The following is a 9,012-nucleotide window of genomic DNA, read 5'->3' on the forward strand; positions in this document are numbered from 1 at the left end:
ATGGATGCTCAGTATGGAGAGGTTGTGTATGAGCCCTTATAGCGATTGTTACAAAGAAGCTTGCAGATTCTGAGTAGTTCACACTAATAACTGTCTCTTGTGGTATAGAAAATAACAAAAATTGTGTCGCCAAATACCCCTCCCCAAAGAAGCAAAAAGAAAATAGCAAAAACACAAAGTAGGAGCCTAATCCTATCTCAGATTGACCCCATTCATTTTTATGGGATACAACAACAGTACGCATTGACTCCTTGAAACTGTACAGCATACAGAAATGGTCTGCTAAAATCAGGGGTACAGAACTGTAAAACAGGCAAAAAAAAAACCTAGTCTTAAAGAGCCACTGTACTTTCACACAACTTTACATAACTCAACAGTATAAGAGACCACAAGAAACTTTGTAATATGTTTTATCAAATGTCTAGTTCTCATTTTATCAGCTGCTTACCTAGATGTGACAGCCAATGTAAAAAAAAAAAAACCCCACTAGAAGACAATAAAAAAAATTCACCTCAAAGACTCAATTCAATGGTAGCCATTATTCAGAGTAGAAATACTTTGTTCTGGATTCCAAACGAAGAAAAAAATTCATTTAGACCTGAAAATCCAGTTTTTGTGTTTTGTTAACCTCCTGCCTCCTCCTGTAATGAGGACATCTGGGGGGTTTCTGATAACCTTACTCCCAACTGGAACATGACATGGACTTCAGAGAGGTGAGCAATGATGTGTCAATCCCTGCATATTCCATACTCCCTCTAGAACACAACTCCATCTTCTGTATGGTTTTGAGAGGTGGAAGTTCAACATTGAGCTAAATTCAGACTGTCAGGTTCTCCCTAGAGTTACGCTTTAATGGGCGCCATGGTACTCTGCTGCCCAAACTTAAGAATCTTTGTTCAATAGTCATTTTAAAAAGCGCTTTGCTAGCTAATCACTGAACATCGCGACGACAGGTAAAGGAGATCCGATATCTCCACGAGAACAAGGCAACCTCTGTTCTTCTATGGGAAAGAGAGAGCATCTATATGAGCAAAAATAAAGCCAACCCAGTAAAGTATTAGCTTACTCATTTTTGAAAAGACTATTTATAGGCAAGCAGAAGGTCTGCCAGGAAACACTTCTAGAAGTTCATTATTCAATGTCATTGCCAAGGTATTGCCTGAATACAGCCTAGGCCAAGAGAACCGACGAGGGTGGGTGAGGGGTAGGTGAGCTTGTTACAACAGTACACGAGCAGGTACACCTAATGTCGCGCTTGTGACGGCTTGTTCCATTAACTACTGCGGAAAGAAAGACCAGGTGGAAAAAGAATGGTTGCAGATCTAAGCAAATGGTGACCTGCGTAGCCGGCAGCGCACGTTCGCGCCATACAATTTTTTTTTTCAAGACGATTGGGATTCATTGTCATGGAATTCAACCCTGACGCCTTGGGACGACTTAGAGAATGGAGAACTTGAGGCTGAATCATATGGAAAAGAAGGAGACAATGCCAATTACACAGCTGTTCAACAGAAACAGCCCATACTTGCCAAGAATGAGAACATACCATAGGTGGGAACAGCTGGGGAGTCAAGTCGTCAATTTCTGAAGAACTGGAGAATAAAGGCAGGTCTTAAAGGGCAAGTCCACCTTCGTCCAATCGTTAAGGAGTACCTCCACTGCTGAAAAAAAGCAACTTGGTGCAAAGGCAGCCATAGGATACCCGGCTAGTATCACACATGGGTCCTATAGGACCAACATAAATACGCAACAGGCATCATTTGATAGCCTTAGCAGTTATACCACCCAGCGGGCAGTTGCACCTCTTCATGTCCAATGCAGATCAGTAGGGAGATCATCGGTGGAGGTACACTTTATCTAGATGTCCTTCTGCAAACCTTAAGAGGGAGTTGTAGTTTCCCCACAGCTGGAGAACCACAGGTTATAGACCACTGTCCTATACCAACTATCAGAACATGGGTTTAACTGGAGATAATGTTGTAGGGCAGTGTCCCCCAACTCCAGTCCTCAGGCCCACCTGTCGGTCATGAGTCAAGAATATCCAACAGAATGAATACCTGTGGTAAGTCCTCATGCATTGACATTAATGATATCACCTGCTCAATACTAAGGAAATCCTAAAAACATGATTGGTAGGTGGGCCCTGAGGACTGGAGTTGAGGAACCCTGTTGTAGGGCTTTCTTGCAGTTTTTTGTGGAATAATCCACACTCACCTGCTCCCTGCCTCTCTTCACCGGTCCTCTGGTTCTTGCCTGTCAACTTCCCATGGACAAGGTCACATGCTCCTCTGCAGCCAATGACTGACCTAAGAGGTGACATGTCCCCAGGTGGCACATGATCCAGCACCCATCCGTGCGGAGGTTAACAGATGGAGACCATAAGACCAGAGAAGAGGCAGGTAGCCAGAAGATAGTGGTGGTGAGCAGGCAAGGATGGATTTTTCCATGGGTATAGAGAACTTGGGGGCACAAAAAAAAAATATATGACAAGACAACCCCCTTAAAAGGGATATTTTGAGGTTTGGATTAATCTTGGAAACCCCATTTACTTGCCCCCTCAGATATTGCCCAGTTCACTGAGCTGCTGTCTCCTCTCTTCTTCTCATGAACACCAGCGTCAGGCAGACTCACGCGCCCGATAAAGACTATATTTGGATGAACCGTTGAGTCAGGCATTTCCTCTTGTTGTCATTACCCGCATTCTGAGAAGGACACTCATTTCCAGATAAGTGTCAGTGAGGAAATTACAGCAATAATAATGTGCAATATGCCGCAGAGCATCACGTCACGTGAAGGCAACACAAAAAAAAAAAAAAAATGGCTTTCGAGGACACATTATTGGGGGAGACTTATCAAGACTAGCTTAGATGCCCATAGCAATATCAGATTCCAGCTATCATTTTTAAGAGTGTGGCTTCAAAATTTCACACTCCGTAGATCCTTGCAACATCCCCCCAAAAAATAGTGACAAGCTGCGCCAGGCACAGCTCAGCGTCTACCCTGCGTACATCAAATTGATAAATATGGGCACGCAGTACACTAATATGGGTATTCCTGAATCCTGACCAAGTACCAGAGATGCTGGTGCAATACCGAAGAACGGCTTAAAAGGCAACTCCATAATGTGTTTGTTATAGTTGTGCGAGCGATCCGTTTATTACCAGGCCCTTTCTCAACATGTATCAGAAGTCCACAGATTGCAGTTTACGGCAATGCTACCTGACCACCATGTGTCCAGGTTGGCCGACGTTTCCTTCGGCCACAAGGTCAGTACATGGGCTGATCAAAGCGTCCATGCTAATGGTATTTCAGTACCTAAATGGTGTGAATATCTGCGCCAAGTGTGGTCATGTAGTTACTTCCAAAGCAAGGTTAGGCCTCATGCGCACAACCGTGTCCATTGTATGGTTGGCAAAATACGGATGCAGCCCATGGGCCATCCGCATTTTTATGCAGGCCCATTGACTTCAATGGGTCCACATTTTGCAGACAAATTCTAGCGTTTGGCAGAAGGGACATGCGGATGCGGAAAGCAAAATGTGGACCGCGGACCCACTAAAGTCAATGTGTCCGCAAAAAATGCGGATGCAACACGGACAGTATCGTATTTGGCAGACCGCAAAATACAATCGTGTGCATGAGGCCTTACTATTACACCTGGCTGCACTTAAAACTCAGGGATGAAAAGGGCAGGACAATAAAATACCCTCAAAACCCAGTAAAGACACAAGGCGATCACCAATAAGCGACTGCTCAGTAGTCATATTGTCCCAGGGCTCCATACAGGATAGCCATAATGGAGCAGGGTTAGACGTGTGCTGCCTGTGGTCTCTGTGGACCACTTAAGTATCCACTGATTTTTGTGTGTATTTAGTCATCAATGGTCTTCCACAGACTGAGGCCACGGGAGCATGTCCTATTTTTGTCCATGATTACGGGTCCCTCATGGACATTATAGTCTACGGGTCTGGGGAAACCATGGACACAAGGCGGATGCTGCCTGTGTTTGCTTTGTGGTTTTTCACGGACCATTGGTAGGAGATGCTCTATAAACTACCGTAATTTTCAGCCTAGCAGTGTCCGTGAAACACGGATGACACACGGACCAAACATGGGTCATTCACAGATGTCATGTGAAAGGGGCATAAAACCATATTTTATATTTTTTTTTTACATAAAGCCCCATGCACACGGCTGTGCCCGTATCTCAGTCTGCAAAAAAAAATTAAAAATAACTGATCCTATAGCTTCCATGGCCATTCTGGATTTGTCTCGCTCCCATCAAAACTATTCTCATCAAAAAGACGGACAAGATTTGGTTTGGACTAGTTCTGAGATTTGTGGATCAAAAATAAAATAAAAAAAGGATGTGTGCCTGGCGCTCTCAAAATGAATGGGTCAGTGTGCTATCCATGAAAAAAAAAAAAGAAAAAAGGAGTACAGTGAAGAAAAGTACGGTTGTGCGCATGAGCCCAAAACGTCACATCGTGCAGCCATTGTACAAAAAATACCACTTCTCTACAGAAAAAATGGCTTTGCACCCAAACCGCGTGGGTTAGGCTACTTTCACACTAGCGTTTTTGCTGGATCCGCTAATACAACCGCCTGCATCCGTTATCTTTAAAATTGCCAAGACGGTTCCGTTTGAAAGTTAATGGAGGATGGATCAGTTTTCTATTGTGGCGGAGAAAACGGATCCGTCCCCATTGACTTGCATTGGGGGGGGGTGATGCCGGATGCGTCTTGCTCCGCATCCCAGGGCGGAAAGCAAACTACAACATGCTGCGGTTTGCTCTGAGGTCTGGGAACGCAACCAAACGGAACGGAATGCACTTTGGAGCACTCCGTTCCGTTCTGTTTTGTCCCCATTGACAACGAATGGGGACAAAACTGAGCGTTTTTTTTTTTTTCCGGTATTGAGCCCCTATGACAAATCTCAATACCGGAAAACTAAAGCGCTAGTGTGAAAGTAGCCTGACACTTGCGTTGCTCAACACTGCTACAGCGGCAGTCTAGGAGTTATGTCTACTTGACGTAGAGAAAACCGGATCACTTTCATCAGAACCAGAGTTACATCATACGTAAGATCAACCATTGGCATGAGGAGGGTTCACTGCCCGCTCTGGTTACATCTCACCTGTCACAAAATCCGCAAAAAAAAAGGAAAAAATGTCACTTCCTCTAACAAAAAAAAAAGCAGGAACTGGACATACGCTAAAAGAAGTGATCAAAAAACGTTCTAAATTGTAGGCTCTATCCAGCAGAGCCTTCCCCATGACATATGCTATCCGCTGCCCGCTGAGACAATGCCATGCCCGGGACTGGGGCGAAGTCTAATCATTTCTTCTATTGTTTCCACAGGGCTCCATCTACCAGACTGAAGTCAGAAGACTGCCCTTTTGGCCTCCGCCTGCCAAGTTTTTTTTTTTTTTTTTACTGTATAGGAAAGCGCAGCAGTCTGCACATTCTTACAGCCACACAGCAAAAAAAATAAAAGTATACTGCACGGTATTATTCTCTAGAACGGGCCACACCACTGCTCGGCATCCGTCACATGATTGCTTTGAGGCATGCACTTCTGGCGGCACGCTGAAAACGTGTGCACACAGAACAGAGCCTGGCCGTCATCCATTCATTTTGCTCTACTCAAAAAATGCCATAAAAACCGCATACGATATGGCAAAAAAAAAAAGTTTTTTTCTGCTGTTTTCCCCTATAGAGATGTCAAATCGCCAGAAAAAAAAAAAAAAAAACAACCCTAAACAAAAATGCCAGGCGCAAAAAATTTAAAAACACGTACGTATCCTGCATTTCATATTTCCCACAGACATTCTGGAAATGGCTTTTAAGGCAAAACGTTCCCAAAACGCGACTAAAACAGCCGAAAAACGCCATTAAAAACCTGTGTGATCCCACCTCGTTGCAGAAGCTGCGGTGAAGCCAGTATATTCCATTCTAACCATTTTCTTCATCTGGACCAGGCATCCACAAACTGCGGCCCTCCAGCTGTTGCAAAACTACAACTCCCAGCATGCCCGAACAGCCTACAGCAGGGCATTGTGGGAGTTGTAGTTTTACAACAGCTGGAGGGCCGCCGCAGTTTGAGGATGCCTGACCTGGACGCACAGACCGCCCCAATCACCAGATCCCACCAAGCAGGAGCCAAAACCTGATGGAATGACAACCCCCGGAGCATACTGGGAGTTATAGTTATTTATGATTGTAAGGCGCTGTGGAATAGGTCAGCGCTATAGAAAAAAGATTACAAAAAAAAAACAACACCAGCAAAAAACTTTTCTCAACTTCCTAAACTTTCCAGGAGTGTTTACAAAATACCAGCCCCCAGCAGTGACACAGAGCAGCCCCCAGCAGTGACACAGTGCAGCCCCCAGCAGTGACACAGTGCAGCCCCCCCATCCAGAGCAGCCCCCAGCAGTGACACAGTGCAGCCCCCCCCCATCCAGAGCAGCCCCCAGCAGTGACAGTGCAGCCCCCCCCCCATCCAGAGCAGCCCCCAGCAGTGACACAGTGCAGCCCCCCCCCATCCAGAGCAGCCCCCAGCAGTGACACAGTGCAGCCCCCCATCCAGAGCAGCCCCCAGCAGTGACACAGAGCAGCCCCCCCATCCAGAGCAGCCCCCAGCAGTGACACAGAGCAGCCCCCCCATCCAGAGCAGCCCCCAGCAGTGACACAGAGCAGCCCCCCCATCCAGAGCAGCCCCCAGCAGTGACACAGAGCAGCCCCCCCATCCAGAGCAGCCCCCAGCAGTGACACAGAGCAGCCCCCCCATCCAGAGCAGCCCCCAGCAGTGACACAGAGCAGCCCCCCCATCCAGAGCAGCCCCCAGCAGTGACACAGAGCAGCCCCCCCATCCAGAGCAGCCCCCAGCAGTGACACAGAGCAGCCCCCCCATCCAGAGCAGCCCCCAGCAGTGACACAGAGCAGCCCCCCCATCCAGAGCAGCCCCCAGCAGTGACACAGAGCAGCCCCCCCATCCAGAGCAGCCCCCAGCAGTGACACAGAGCAGCCCCCCCATCCAGAGCAGCCCCCAGCAGTGACACAGAGCAGCCCCCCCATCCAGAGCAGCCCCCAGCAGTGACACAGTCCCCCCCCATCCAGAGCAGCCCCCAGCAGTGACACAGTGCCCCCCCCATGCAGAGCAGCCCCCAGCAGTGACACAGTGCCCCCCCCCCATGCAGAGCAGCCCCCAGCAGTGACACAGTGCCCCCCCCCCATGCAGAGCAGCCCCCAGCAGTGACACAGTGCCCCCCCCCCATGCAGAGCAGCCCCCAGCAGTGACACAGTGCCCCCCCCATGCAGAGCAGCCCCCAGCAGTGACACAGTGCAGCCCCCCATCCAGAGAAGCCCCCAGCAGTGACACAGTGCAGCCCCCCATCCAGAGAAGCCCCCAGCAGTGACACAGTGCAGCCCCCCATCCAGAGCAGCCCCCAGCAGTGACACAGTGCAGCCCCCCCATCCAGAGCAGCCCCCAGCAGTGACACAGTGCAGCCCCCCCCATCCAGAGCAGCCCCCAGCAGTGACACAGTGCAGCCCCCCATACCCCACTGACACCGCAGCCCGCCCGCAACAAGTAACTGTCCACAGGGTGACGTCAGCCCAAAAGTCAATAGCCCTTTGTTATCACTTGGACTTAGGAGGGGGGCAACGCTGCGCCCCCTGAATGAGTGAATGGGGGGGGGGGACAGTCCTAAAATGAAGGGCAGAAGTGAAATCAAAGATTCCCAACTAATGCGAGAAAGAAGGGAGAGAAAAAATGGAAGGGGGGGGGGAGCAAAAAAAAAGCAGTGAGCAGGGAGGGCGCAGGAACCTCTCCATCTGCAGTCATCTGAAGCCTACGTGGCATTTCCAGGAGGCAGAGGGAAGGGGGGGGGGAGACTACGGACCCAGAGGGCACCGAGGGGGCACAGCCCGGATCAGGCGCCCCCCCAGTGCCTGTCCGTTAACCCCTTCCCCGCCGGCAGATCGAACTCATAGCAAGTCAGGACCTGGCATGATGACGGGACCGGTGCCCTGGATGCTGCAATGTGTGGCGCGGCCGCTGTGCATCTGCTGCCCCTGGATGGGGTAGATGATGAAGAATGCCCGGGGGGTACCCAGGCTCCGGGAGTACCGTCGTTGTGGCGGCAGCGCTTACCTGTGGGCAGTCGGTGGAGATGAAGGAGTGGTGGGGGGGATGGTGGGAGCGGATCGCCCGGTGTCCGTGTCTTCCCCTCGCACCGTTCTGTGTCCCCCGGGGCCGCTGCAATCTCAGTGCGCAGCTCCTCCACTGCCGGGCTGCAGCGCCATGCTGGAATGCGGGGAGTGCGCATGCGCAGAGGGAGGAGGAGGAGGAGGGGGGGGCAGCCCCAGACAGGACCGGCCCACTCCCTGGCAGAGATTACACTACACACCCCCCCCCTTCCTCTGTGCACCGAGTGCCATGGCTAGGAAAATCCCCCCCCCCTCCTCTGTGCAAATAGTTTCACTGCATGGGAAATCCACACACAGCCCCCTCATTGTGCACTGGGCATGGGCGGCGGAGTGGCGCTTAAAGGGGGTTTCCACTGCTGCCCTCATCTATTGTGAAAGGTTAGAGAAGGGGGGGGGTGTACAGAGATACCCTCAAATGGGGGTAGGTTTGTAAGAGGGGTCAGTACTGTCTGTGTACGTGAACGCCTAGCACCCGCACGGAATCCAGACCCATTCATTTCAATGGGTCTGTGCAAAAAATTTTCACGCTTCAGTTCTGCGTTGCGTGGGAATCTGATAGTGAAAGGGGCTTCAGTGAAAAACGCATTGTATCCGGAAGCGAGTGCGGGTACGTTGCGTTTTTCACTGATGGTTGCTAGGAGATGTTGTTTGTAAACCTTCAGTTTTTTATCATGCGCGTGGAAAACGCATTGTACCCGCGCGGAAAAAACTGACTGAATTTGCTTGCAAAATGGTGTGAGTTTCACTGAACGCATCCTCGGCCAGTCCGTATCGTTTGTGTGAAAGAGGCCTTAAAGGGGT

The 9,012-nt window shown here is 49.8% G+C and overlaps 1 protein-coding gene across 2 annotated transcripts in view; it reads right to left on the minus strand.

Annotated features, from left to right (window-relative positions):
• LOC121009367 (fibronectin type-III domain-containing protein 3A-like) overlaps nucleotides 1-8,314 on the minus strand; it is a 103,572-nt gene extending 95,258 nt beyond the window's left edge. For both annotated transcript variants that reach the window (XM_040442434.1, XM_040442432.1), the window contains exon 1: nucleotides 8,156-8,314. The gene's annotated coding sequence lies outside the window, so the exon portion shown is untranslated. The remainder of the gene's footprint in view (nucleotides 1-8,155) is intronic.
• Nucleotides 8,315-9,012: the final 698 nt, after the last annotated feature.

This window comes from Bufo bufo, chromosome 8, assembly GCF_905171765.1.
Source record: "Bufo bufo chromosome 8, aBufBuf1.1, whole genome shotgun sequence".
Lineage (NCBI taxonomy): Eukaryota > Metazoa > Chordata > Amphibia > Anura > Bufonidae > Bufo > Bufo bufo.